A 13,141-nucleotide genomic window follows, 5' to 3' on the forward strand; every position below is an offset into this window, starting at 1 on the left:
GAGAGAGAGAGAGAGAGAGAGAGAGAGAGAGAGAGAGAGAGAGAGAGACATCCAGAGAGTTATCTATCTTGCTTGCATCTCCAAAGGAGGTCATTAACCTGATTGACAGGTTAAACTCTGATGCCGTGGTTTCTTGAGCAGGGAGAATGAACATGGAACAACACACACACACACACACACAATACAGGACTGCAGCACAAAATAAACAGACAGAGATGGTACAAACTGCAGCCTTGATGGCCGGCAGTGCTTTATTTCTAAGTATTAAATACTGGCAGTGTTCCCAGATCAGTTTGCTATTCCCACGCCTGAATTTCTCATAGCCTTGAGAGTGAGTTCCATATCTCAGCCTGTACCAGTCAGGTTTACTTTCTACTAGGAAACACTGTTTGCAGCTGCCCCCCCCAAATTCCTTCCCGTTCGCAGTAAGGAAGCAGTTTATGAGAACCAGCTAGGACAGACGTTTGCGCACTGTCCTAGACAGATACATGACATGAGACACAGTGCTCCTCTCCTGGGTCCTCCAAACTCCACCCCTATAGTCTTACAGGTGCCATGTTGGCACACAAAAACCTATCACAAGGGCCTTGCTTTTGTTTGCTGCCCCTTTGCTTTACCAAACATGATGTCCTCCTCCAGGGACCTGGCTCTCTTGACATGTCCAAAGTATGTAAGACACTCTCACCATCCTTTCCTCTAAGGAGCACTCTGGCTGTACTTCTCTCAAGACAAATTTATTTGTCCTTTTGGCAGTCCACAGCACTTCCAATGTTCTTCTCCAGCACCACACTTCAAATGCATCGCTTCTTCTTCAGTCTTCTTTAGTCCATGTCCAACTCTTACATGCATGTGAGGCCATGAATAATACTACGGCTTGGGTCAGGCACAACTTAGTCCTCAAAGTCACATCCTTGCTTTTTCAATACTTTAAAGTGGTTGTGTTAGTCTGGGTAGACTAGAGAAACAAATCCACAGAAACTCATAAGTATATGAGAGAGTTTTATATAAAAGCTAAGTGTATATTAAGAAGGCATCCCCTCAAAAAAAATTTAAAAAAAGAAAAGGAAAAAAGCATCCCAACCCAGTGTTGTCCGAGCCCATAAGTCCACCATTAGCCCATATGTCCTACACTGATCTACAAAGTCCTCCTCAAACTCCCAAAACACACATAGTAATGCCAACTGCAGGAGGAAAGCCGAATCAGTGAGCGTGTAAGGATCTCAGCGCTGGCAGGGGTCTCCATGAGGCTTCCCCAGCACCCAGGACTGTATCAGGGTAGGTCCATGTGGCTTCTCCTTAGGGATGTCTTGCAGGAAGTGAGCCTTGCCAGCTGAGTCAAAGATCTAGGTAAGGCAGCGCACACTGATCTGACCACCAGAGAACAAGAGACCAGAGAACAAGAAAGGCGAGGCACACCAAGCCATTAATCTCTCCGCCCATCAATTAATCCCACATATGTTTATCGGCCAGGTTGGCACAATAAACCTTAACTATCACAGAGATCTTTCACAGCAGGTTTACCCCATGAAATATGTCTTTGCTCTCATGATTGCTGCTTCCATGAGCATTGATTGTGGATCCAAGTAAGACAAAATCCTTGACCACTTCAACCTTTACTCCGTTGGATGCTACACTATTGGTTCAGTTCTGAGGCTTTGGGTCTTATTCCTATTGAGTTATAATCCATATTGAAAGCTGCAATCCTTGATCTTCATCAGCAAGTTCTTCAAATCCTCCTCACTTTCAGTAAATGAGGTTGTGTCATCTGCATATCATAGGTCATTAATTTGCCTTCCTCTAACCATGATATCTCATTCTTCTTTATATAATCCGGCTTTTCTGATGATTTGCTAAACATACAGATTGAATAGGTATGGGGAGAGGATACAACCTGCAGTACGCCTTTTCTGATTTTAAACCAGGAAGTCTCCCCTTGTTCTGTTGGCACAACTGACTCTTGATCTGTGAGTCAGCTCCACATGCTCACTATGATGTTTTAGAACTCCATTATTTCTCAAGGTTATCCATATTTATTATGATCCCCAGAGTCCAATGCCTTGCTGTAGTCAATAAAACACAAGTAAACATCTTTCCTGTAGACCAGTGAGTCTCAACCTGTGAATCGCTACCCCTTTGGGGGGTGAATGACCCTTTCACAGGGGTTGCCCGATTCATAACAGTAGCAAAATTACAGCTATTAAGTGGCCATGGAAATAATTTTATGGTTGGGGGGGGGGGGTCACCACAACATGAGGAACTATATGAAAGGGTCGCAGCATTAGGATGGGTGAGAACCACTGCTATAGACTCTGCTTTCAGCCAAGGTTCATCTGACACCAGCAATGATAGCCCTTTTCCCACAACCCCTTCAGAGTTGACCCTGAACCTTTGGCAGTTCCCTATCAATGTACTGCTGCAACTCTTCTTGGATGATCTTCAGCAAAATTTTACTTGCATGTGATATCAAGGATACTATTCTATAATTTGAGCACCTTTCTTTGGAATGGGTAAAAATTTGGATTGTCTCCAATTTCTTCATGACTCAGTGGGCCATATAGCTCTAACACATTTCTTGGCAAAGACAAGTGTTTCTAGTGCTTCCTCAGCTTAGTCAATCATTTGAATTGGTACTTTATCAATTCTTGCGCTCGTATTTTGGTTAATTATTTCCAAGCAGCTTTAACCTTTTTTTTCAGCACGATTGGTTCTTGCTCATGTGCTACATCCTGAAATGTGAGATGTCGACTAGTTCATTTTGGTGAAGTGACTGTACCAAAAAAGACTGTACTGACTTCTTTTGATGCTTCATGCATCATTCCATATTTTGCCAATAGGATCTTTCAATATTGAAATTTGAGGCTTCGATTTTTTCTTGAGTTTTTTTCAATTTAGATATGCTGAGGTAGCTCGTTTATTGTGCCAACCTGGCCCATAAATACATGTGGGATTAATTGAAGGGCGGAGAGATAAATGGCTTGGTGAGCCTCACCTTTCTTGTCTTGTGCTCTTTGATCATTGGACCAGTGTGTGGCTGCCTTGCTTGTTCTGTGCCTCAATTTGCAAGATACACTACCTGTGGGAGACCTATCCCATGGACTGTGTCACTATAATTTGAGGTTCTTTCAAGATCTGCTTCCCCACATCATTGGAATTTACATCTCTTGAGCTGGGGACTGTCAGACCCTGTCATCTTGCTGACTGTTGGTGACCTGCCTTGCTGTTTGCTGCCTGTGCCCAGATAGCCTGAATTGCTTTTCAAGACTTGAAGGGCTGCCAGCGTCTCATGGGAGTGAGTTGCACTGAGCTATTTGTATTGCTTTATAATTTAATTAACTCTTATTTCTTATGTTATATATCTATCTGTATAAATATATATAAAATTATTAGCAATTTGGCTTTGTCTCTCTAGAGAACCCTGTCTAACACATAGACTAAGGGTAGTTTTCCTTTTTGGTTTTCTAACTCTAGGTCTTTGCAAATTTCATTATGATATTTGACTTTGTTGTTTCAAGCTGCCCTCTGAAATTTTCTATTCAGCTCTTTGACTTCATCATTTCTTCCATTTACTTTAGCTACTTTGCATTTAAGAGCCAGTTCCGACATCTCTGCTGACATCATTTTGAGCTTTTCCTTCTTTCCCGTCATTTTAGTGGTCTCCTCTTTCTTCGTGAATGATGTTTTTGACGTCCTCCCACAGCCCATCAGGACTCCTCTCATTAGTGTTCCACGTATCAAGTCTGTCCATCAATTCTTCTGGAAATTCAGGTAGGAGAAATTCAAGGTCATATTTGGACTCTCATGGACATATTTTAATTTTCTTCAGTTCTAACAAAAATGTCCATCTGAGCAATTGATGATCTGTTCCATAGTTAGCCCCTGGCTGGTTTTAGCTCCTGATATGGAACTTCTCCATAGTCTCTTCCCACAGATGTAGTCAATTTGATTTCTATGTATTCTATCTTGAGAACCATTTGTGTTGTTTAAAACAGGTATTTGCTGGGAATAAGTCATTGATCTTGCGTAAGTCTATTATGTAATTTCCATCTTCATTTCTATCACCAAGACCATATTTCCCAACTACTGTCCCTTTTTGTTTCCAACTTTTGTATTCCAATTGATAATAATCATCAATGCATCATGATTGCATGTTTGATCAGTGCAATGCAATGATTGAATACGTTGATAGAGTGCTTTAATTTCCTCATCACTAGCTTTAGTAGTTGATGTGTATATTTGAATAATAGTTGTATTGATTGGATTTCCTTGAAAGGGATAGATATAATTCTATCACAGACAGCATTGTACTTCATGATTGATTTTGCAATGTCCATTTTTGACCATGAATGCAAAGCCATTCCCCTTGATTGTGTTATTTTCAGTAGAGCAAACCATAAGATTTTATGATTCAAAATGGCCAATTCTGGTCCATTTCAGCTCACTTATGTTTAGGATAGGAGCCTTTGTAGCGAGCTGGGTGATGCATTGTGTTGCTCACACAAGGCTAGCAGTTTGAAACACCAGGCCCTCCTTGGGAGGAAAAAAATGAGGCTTTCCGGTACTTTAAACCTTTACAGTTTCAGAAACCTAAAGGGGGAAGTTTTCCTCTCTTCTATTGTTATGATATGGTGACCCCTTTTGGGGGTGGATCCTGCTGCCCCCAGCTTCTCAAAAGGAGTGGTGTTGCGACAACAATGCAGAGATGAACAAGCAGGTAGGAGGCAGCATAGCATACTTATTGATACACTGTGGTAGTTACAGAATCTCATGTCAACTTGAGGGGATTAAGAGTGGTGGGGAGGAGTCAAGCTTGTCAATCAGGTGATGCCTCTTTATGGGCATGGCATTCTCATGAGGACTCTGGGAACTTTCTCTCTCTCCCTGTTTCACTTTCCTTCTGGTGAGGAGGCACATTCAGAGAGCTGGAGGAGCCACATGGAGACCTATACCAGTACTAAGATGCTTCCACCAACACTGGTTCCAGAAGACTTTTCACTCACCGACCTATGATCTTCCTGCATTCGGCATCATTGCATGTGCTGCATGAGTCTGAAGAGGAGTTTATGGACTAATATGTGACTTAGGGGCTACTCTTGGATTTATGAACTTGATCTGGACTGAGGTTTATCTTCTTAATATACAATAACACTTTGCTATGAAGCTCTTTCTTATACATATATGAGTGTCTCTGGATTTGTTTCCATAGTCAACCTGGACTAACATACACTGGGTACAGAGTCCGCGGTGGGTCTAGGATACTGAAAGGGTGAAAGTAGTGAAATGCAGCCCAGAGATGGCAGGCCCTCTTTGTATGTCTGGAAGGGACCCTTGAGATCAGAGCTGGAGTTCAAACAAAAGAAAACAAAACAAAACAAAAATGGTGATTGTCCCTGTTTGACTGGGACCCAACAATATCCCTTGACAAAGTCCTCTGTGGTTAGGCTCATTGCCTCTGGCCTCCCCATTTGTGGTTTATGGTGACTCATCAGTTAGCCTGGTAAGGCAGCTTTCCCCGTCCTTGTCACTATGGGTCACTGTGAGTGAAAATTACCTTAATGCAGGAAGAGAGCAATGCCAAGGACATTTACCTTTATGTGTTCCATTTAACTTTTGATCACTTCCAATTTTCCTAGATTCATAATAAGCACATTCCAACTTCTGATCTTTAGTAGATTTTTACAGCCATCCTGACCTGGTACAGTGCCCCATCAGTGAATGAAGATACTAAAGGCTATACTCCCGCAGGCTTTACCCCACTCATAACACCATGTTTTGCTACACTCCCTGAAAGTGGATCCTCCTCTGTCTCATTTCAAGTGCCCTCTGATGTGAAGGACCCATCCTTAGGCACTATCTGGAGCAATGGTCTGCTTCTGTTAGTAGCTAGAGACAGGGGTTGTCCCTCCCATATAGTCCTCCTAGAGGAGGTTGGAAGGGAATCAGGTGAACATTACACATCTCTGAGGACCTTAACTGAGCATGCTCCAATTCAAGCCCCCAGCCAGGTGGGTGGTACACCTGGGCAGCCCAAACTAGGCCCAGGTGGGCTTAATTCAGCTAATGGGGTCCACAAATACCTTTGACCATGCCTCCCCAGCCAGAAGTTTGAAATACCCTGTCTGCAGGAAGTCCATTCTTTTATTCCCCGCTGCTCCTGGTCAGAGGCAGGTGGAGATAGGAGGTGCACACCTGCTGCCTGGGTAGGCCCCCTCAGCGCCTGCTCTGGGCCTGCTGGGCCTCACATGTGCCACCCCTGCTCCCAGTGCTGTGCTGAGGTCTCTGGTCTGTTTACCACATGTGGGTGCGCAGTTACACGAGGTTGCTTGTGTCCCATTGTGAAACCCAGCATGGCTTCCAAGCGGTATGGCATGCTTCCCTGAAATAGCGTGTGCCCTTTTGAGACGGTAAAACCTGAAACTTCTCCCGCCCTTCATAAAAACCCACTTGGCTTACAAACGGGCTTTGGCATCGATTCTTTCTTGTGTGAAGCCAAGAACCGAGGTATGCCCCACTCGAGAAACCTCACACTTCCATTCATTAGGCCTCCAGTCTCTGACAATGTTTGGAAGCTATGACTAAGATTTTCTGTGGTTACGTCTTCTGCAGGGAGAAGTAAGTCTTTCTTTGTAGTCTGGATCATCTGCCGAATCCTGTTCATTTTAGGTCACCCTGATGGCATCTGAAATACTAGTGACATAGCTTCCAGCATCACAGTAACACACAAGCCACCACAGTACAACAGCCTAACAGAGTAATGGCGGGAAATCAGATAATATGTTGTGACAATTCACAGAAAAATTCTCTGGTAGGGAGAATACACCAGAGTATAAGTACAGAAAATGTAGGAACCTAGAAGAAAGAAAAAAATATTTGGATTGGTTGAAATGGATGAAATCTTGCTTTAAAAGAGATCAGATAATATTAAGATCCTATGAGGATAGCTTTGTTAATTATACATTTTTAAATTTGTTAAAGCCTTGCTAAATTATGGATATTCAGGGCCAGCCATAATGAATATTCTTCCTGGAAGCATGCTGTGGGAGGCAGGAGGAAAAGACCCCTCAGGGCATCTTCCTGAGGTAAGCTGATGAGGTGAATTTTGAAAGCCAACTTAAAATCAGCAGTAAGCAGCAAAAATTGAGTCAGCCTTTAGTGTTTAGAGAAGCCTCTCCTTATGCTAAGCACCTTGATTTTTGAAAGCTCTTTTTACAAGGAACTTAAAAACATTCATGGAAAATGAAATGAAAAGATAATGGAGTGTGTGTGTGTGTGTGTGTGTGTGTGTGTGTGTGTGTGTGAAAGCTCCTCACATGTTATTGATATAGAAAAACTCTTTTTAGGTAATTTGCCAAATTTTGGTAAGTCTTCATGAAGGCAACCTTGCTGAGTTTCGGTAGCTTGATTTACTTGTTCTGTGTCATCAATAGGAGTTTTAAGAATCATAAAGGAGTTCTGGTGACATAGTAGGTCACATGTTGGACTGGTAAACACAAGGTCTGCAGTTCAAACCTTTCAGCAGCTCCAAGTGATAACTATGAGGCTTTCATGTCTCATGAAGATGTATAGCCTCTAAACCCATGAAGGAAGTTCTACAGCTCTATTCTGACGCAGGGTTGCTGTGAGTTAGTATTGCCTTGGAGCCATGAGATTGTTTATGGCTGAGGTATCTGAAGAAGGCAGTTTTCAGGTTTACTGAGTTTCAAATAGAAAGTGATCTCTCTTTAAATGAAAATAAAATTTAAAAGCACAAAGGGTTTCAGCTGCTGGAACCAACTTGCCTGCGGAGCTCATTCTTTCTTTTTAACCTTTTGTCACATAGAGAAAGAAAAAGAAGTGTTGGGTGCTGTGTATAAATTTTAACCACCCTGGGTTTTAGAAATTAAAAAAAAAGATTTTAATCAAATAAATAGAATACTTGTTTGATTTCTACTTTTTAAAATTATTTTAAAGAAAAATAAGTCTTGGAAAAATAAAACAAGTTAGATGTTGCTCTCAGGTGCTGTTGACGTGGCTCTAACTTATAGTGAGCCCATGTACAACAGGGTGAAATGGTACCGTGACCTTTAGCAGTCTCACAATCATTTCTCTGTTTGAGTTCATTGTTACGGCCACTGTGCCAATTCACCTGGTTGAACGTCTCCTTTTTTTTGGTTGACTTTACCCAGCATTATGCCCCTTTCAAGGAACTGATTCTTTGTCCTAATAACACACTCAAAGTAAGCGAGAAGACATCTTGCCATCCTCACTTTTACGGAGCCTGCTGACTGCACCTCTTCTAAGATAGTGTTTGGTTTTTTCCAGCGGTATATCCGTACTCTTCTCCAACACCATCATCTGTCAAATATTTTCATTCTCCTTTGGATTTCCTTAGTCATTGTCCAGCATTTACATGCATATGAGGCAATTGAAAAGACTTTTGTTAAAAATAACAATGGAGTTTACCTAAATAAAAGATCTCCTTTCATTCCTCTCCGGAAATCCTTTCATAACTGCTGAAGACCAGCTTCTCAAAAAGAAGCCCAGAGTGTAAAGGAATTAATGAAATTCTATTTCTCAGTAAGTTGTGTTTTTCCAGTGTTGTGAGTGCCAAGAAGACCAGATTGAGCAAACCAGAGGTTAATAGAGAAGCTTAGATTTAGCATCACTTTATGGGGCAGCAAGTGGGATAGCAAACAGGAATGGTGACTATATTTTGATTGGTACAGGAGGTAATAGGTTAGGATTACAGGCAGAGAAGCAATGACAGTGATTGTAACGTTAGAACATTAGATGGCAAGACTTCAGCTGACTTATCTTGAGCCAAGGAAAGATCTCTTTTCATTAGAAAAGATCAATTGTTAGATTGGTAAAGTAAAGAGTAAGTGAAAATGAGGGAAACACTAAATAAGGTGCATTGAAACAATAGCCACAGCAATAGAGTCAAACATATCAGTGATTATGAAGAAGGCGCAGGACTGGGCAATGGTTTGTTCTATTGCACATGGGTCACCATGGATCAGAAGGCAAACAAGGCACATACAACTACGTTAGTGGAACTAATGTCTGAAGTTCCTAAACATAGGCAAGTGATAAGTTTCCATAGTGGACTAAGTAATTGGCAAACATAAAGTCTTAAGCAGCACCAAATATTACACCTGTGTAGGCCAAGCAGCAGGAGGTAGAATTAACTCTTTCTTCACTGAGACTGTTCTTCACTCTGTTTTATTAAAATCCAACAACTCCTACATTGGAGAGTACTTTTGGACAAACTCTTCACTTTTGGAATAATCCAACCCCTACATACTAAGCCATGTCTCTTCCCATAGAGTACAATTTCTGATGGAAACAATTTGTAGGGCAAGTCCAGGATATATCCTGCTCTTGATTTAAATGAAAGGAAATCGAACCTATGTCAGAACAGCCAAGATAGCTTTGTTCTTGTAAGGGTTAGAGAGCCAATTCCAATCTATTTGCTTATTCATTTTTACTTCTCCTGCTTATTGTTTGGTTTTCTGGTGAGATTCAGAGGGGTGTGCTGGCTCATTTCCTGAAGGTTTACATTTTCTCTTCTGGGTGTGTGCACTTTCATGTTTGTCACAGCATCTCTTTTATTTTAGATAGTTGTAATTGATATTGCTTACCTTCTTCAGATATGTTGCATTTTTAAAGGAAAGAAATCATGTGCTAAACTGAAAAGATGTGCTAACTAATATGCTAAGGATACTTTGAATCAGCAGAGCATTTATAATTTATGTCAAAAAGAGTTTGTGAGACTGTCTCTGAGACCAGTACATTTTACTGTATTTCAGGTGCTCAAATTTGTACAACCTAATTGCATAAATGTTTTTCAGAACTAGAAGCTTGATCTGTTTGATTAGATATTTTTCCATAGAACTTTATAAATATTTTCCATTTCAAAAAAAACAAAAATCAATTGCTTTGACTTTTTTTCTCCTTTTAGTGGAGATCAGAGAGGCAGATGTCGTTTGGGCAGAATTTATTTTACCTCTTCGCAAAGACTGTACCAAACCCTAGACCCAACCCCTTCCTGTTTGGGGTTTCTGAACAATAAAAAAATTGTATGGAAACATCCTAAAAACTTTTCACATTCCTGGTCCTGTTGTCTCAATTAGAATGGTTAAGAAAAACACTTGAAGTATTGTTTCAGAACACATACAAACTGAGCTGGGAATGAAAGTGCGTGTCTGATGGTGGATGGAGTGGATGGAGAGGAATTAGGCTTTGCTCTCAGAGATCATTTGCATGAAGATGGAAATAGGTGAGATAAGGACCCAGGTGCTGTTGAGTCAATTTCAACCCATGGAGATCTCATCCCTGTCAGAATAGAACTGTTTTTAATTACTTATTTTTTCAGAAGTAAATGGTGAGTTTTTACTTCCACAGCATCTGTGGAACCTCCAGTCCCGAATTGGGGCAGGTCCAGTTATTGAGCATCTGTGAAATGGACCACAGTGTACTTTACATGCACAATTCCATGTAATCCTCAATGCCAATTTGAGAGGTGGTATTTTTGCTGTTAAGAAAGCTGCAGTCTAGAGTGTTTGGTTAACTGCTTATGGCTAAACCAGAGTCATGAAGTGGCAACCTGGCTTCTTGTCTTTCTATGGTATTACCCCAGAAAAGTTCTTGAAGTGTTCTCTGACTCTGTGTTACGTGGTCAGGTTTAAATATCAGAACTGGATCCTCTCTCACTCAGTGCTTATTTAAAGTGCTATCACCAAACATGTGGCTTCCTTTACCAGAGAGGAAGCACTGTGGGTTTAGACTATGGGGATTTGAAATGTCACATTTTGACTTCTACACACCAAGTCAACTAGTTGGAGGTTTGAGTTCACTCTTTAGGAGGAACACCTGGAGATCAGCTTGTGTGAAAATTATCCTTAAGAAAATCCTATGAGTTGTTCTGCTCTGTTGTGTGTTGTGGGGCCATTGTGAGTGGGCAACAACATGACAGTGCCCAACAACATGTTTTGAGAATGATGATGGCAACAAATAAGAGTTGTAAGAGCCTGCAAATAAAAGAACATTCTTTAATACATTGATCTTAAGCCTTAAATCTCCCCAGGGATACCTCAGAAGAAAGATCTAGTGATCTGCTTTTGAAGCTCCGTTAGTCTCTGCAGCAGATGGGTCACTGTGAGTCACAAGCAGTTCCACAGCAATTGCAATTCTTTATACTGAACTCTTAGTCAACTGTTGTCATAGAATTTCAATTGGGCCCAGTCCATTGCTGTCATAGAATTTCATATATTCTATTATAATTGCTTGTTTATTTTCTCATAACTGCTGTTAGCTTATTGAAAGAATAATGGCCCTGTTTACTGTTATAGTCTAGGAGAAGGAATAGTACATAGAAGGTATTCAACATTATCTGAATATAGGAATAGCTGAATCAAGGTTAAATTCTCATTTTTAAATCAATCATAATCACATTCAATCAAATTATAAGTAAGTAGGAATAGTTGTGCTCTGCATACATATACATATGTCTTATAACTCCTTTTTTCACTATTGTGTTCTCATTATTGTACTCAAGTATACAGAAACAAAAGGATAGTTTTTTTTTTATCAATGGAAATGACTATTTTCTTTTTCTCTCACTGTCTCTTTTTCCCTTTAAATAGATCATACCAAAGAGAAAGTGTTATTGCCCTGGGCTTGTGATTTATGCATTATAATTTATAGGTTATGTTAAATTATTTGAAGATATGAGTATAGCCAATAATCCAAAATGGATGATAATACATTTTTATTTTATGCAAACAGCAAAATAATCATAAGAATTTAATTATTTGTGTACTAGAGCAATAATATAGGTCCTGCTTTTAAGTAATTTTTCTTATAGGTTTCAAGTTTCTGAGCACCATAGATGAACTGGGGCTTTTTAGAGATAACAAAACTTTGTCTTGTTAATGACCTTGTCCCTTGGGTAAAAAAAATAATCATTTACATTAAAAGTCCCTTCAGTGAAGAAATTGATGTACATGTGACCCAATCCCATCTCTTATGCCATAGATTATTCTTGGTTTTCTCTTCATTGTGTCTGTGATGTTATCTTGGTGAAAAGATCTTTGTTATTTTCTGGCTCAGAGAAAGGTAGTTTACCTCCCAGTGGAATAAAAATATGGCGGTTAGATATAGAGAAGGGGAAAAGGGAACAACAGGCCCTGGAAGCACTAAGTCTGCAGTACAAAGAGGCTGTCATCTTAGAAAGACAATTGAATCGCCGAAGTCAAAGCTTTAGCAGGATGGAAGACTGTGAGGATGTTGCATTATAATGCCCTGTACTGTCAATTGCATTTTTTAAAACACAGTTTTAGGCACTGTTAGGCATTGATCTATCATTTTTATAGTACATGGATAAATAATGTAATTATAAAATGAGTATAAAAACAATTGTGTAATATAATCTGCTTATGAAAACAAATTTTGCATTAAAATGAGATCCTATGAATGACAGATTCAAGAAGAATGGTGCTGCGTTCATTGTCAAAAAGGACATTTCAAGATCTGTCTTGAAGTACCATACTGTCTGTGATAGGATTATATCTCATCATGTACAAGGAAATACAATCAAAACTAGTCAATATTCAAATTTGCATACTGATCACTAAAGCCAGTGATGGAAAAATTGGAGCATTCCACTAATATCCTCAGTTCGAATGTGAACAGACATGTAATCAAGATGCATTGATAATTATTGTCCATTGTAATGCAAAAATGGGAAACAAAGAAGGAACAGCAGTTGGAAAAGATGGTTCTGGTGATGGAGCAGAAGATAGACAGCAGGACAGGATCTTGTCATGCTAATGGCTTGTTCATAGTAAATGCTATTTGTCAACAGCACACAAGCCACTGTACACGTGGACTTCTCTAGAAGCAATAGAAATACATAGAAATCAAACAGACTGTGTCTGTGAGAAGTTCCATATTAGCTGTTACACTCAGGGCAGGGATTGACTGTGGACCAGACTATCAATTGTTCATATGCAAGTTCAGGTTGAGCTGAAGAAAAATTTTAAAAGCCCATGAGAGCCTTCACATCTTGGAACACTGGGTTGAAGTCTGGTCCCTCTTTCCCTGGTGAATACAACATGCCAGCGTGGAGTAGGGAACCAGTGGAGAGGTCTGAGGGGCTGGCCCC

This window comes from Echinops telfairi, unplaced genomic scaffold, assembly GCF_000313985.2.
Source record: "Echinops telfairi isolate 266 unplaced genomic scaffold, ASM31398v2 ScPeMD7_7400;HRSCAF=8409, whole genome shotgun sequence".
Taxonomy (NCBI): Eukaryota; Metazoa; Chordata; class Mammalia; order Afrosoricida; family Tenrecidae; genus Echinops; species Echinops telfairi.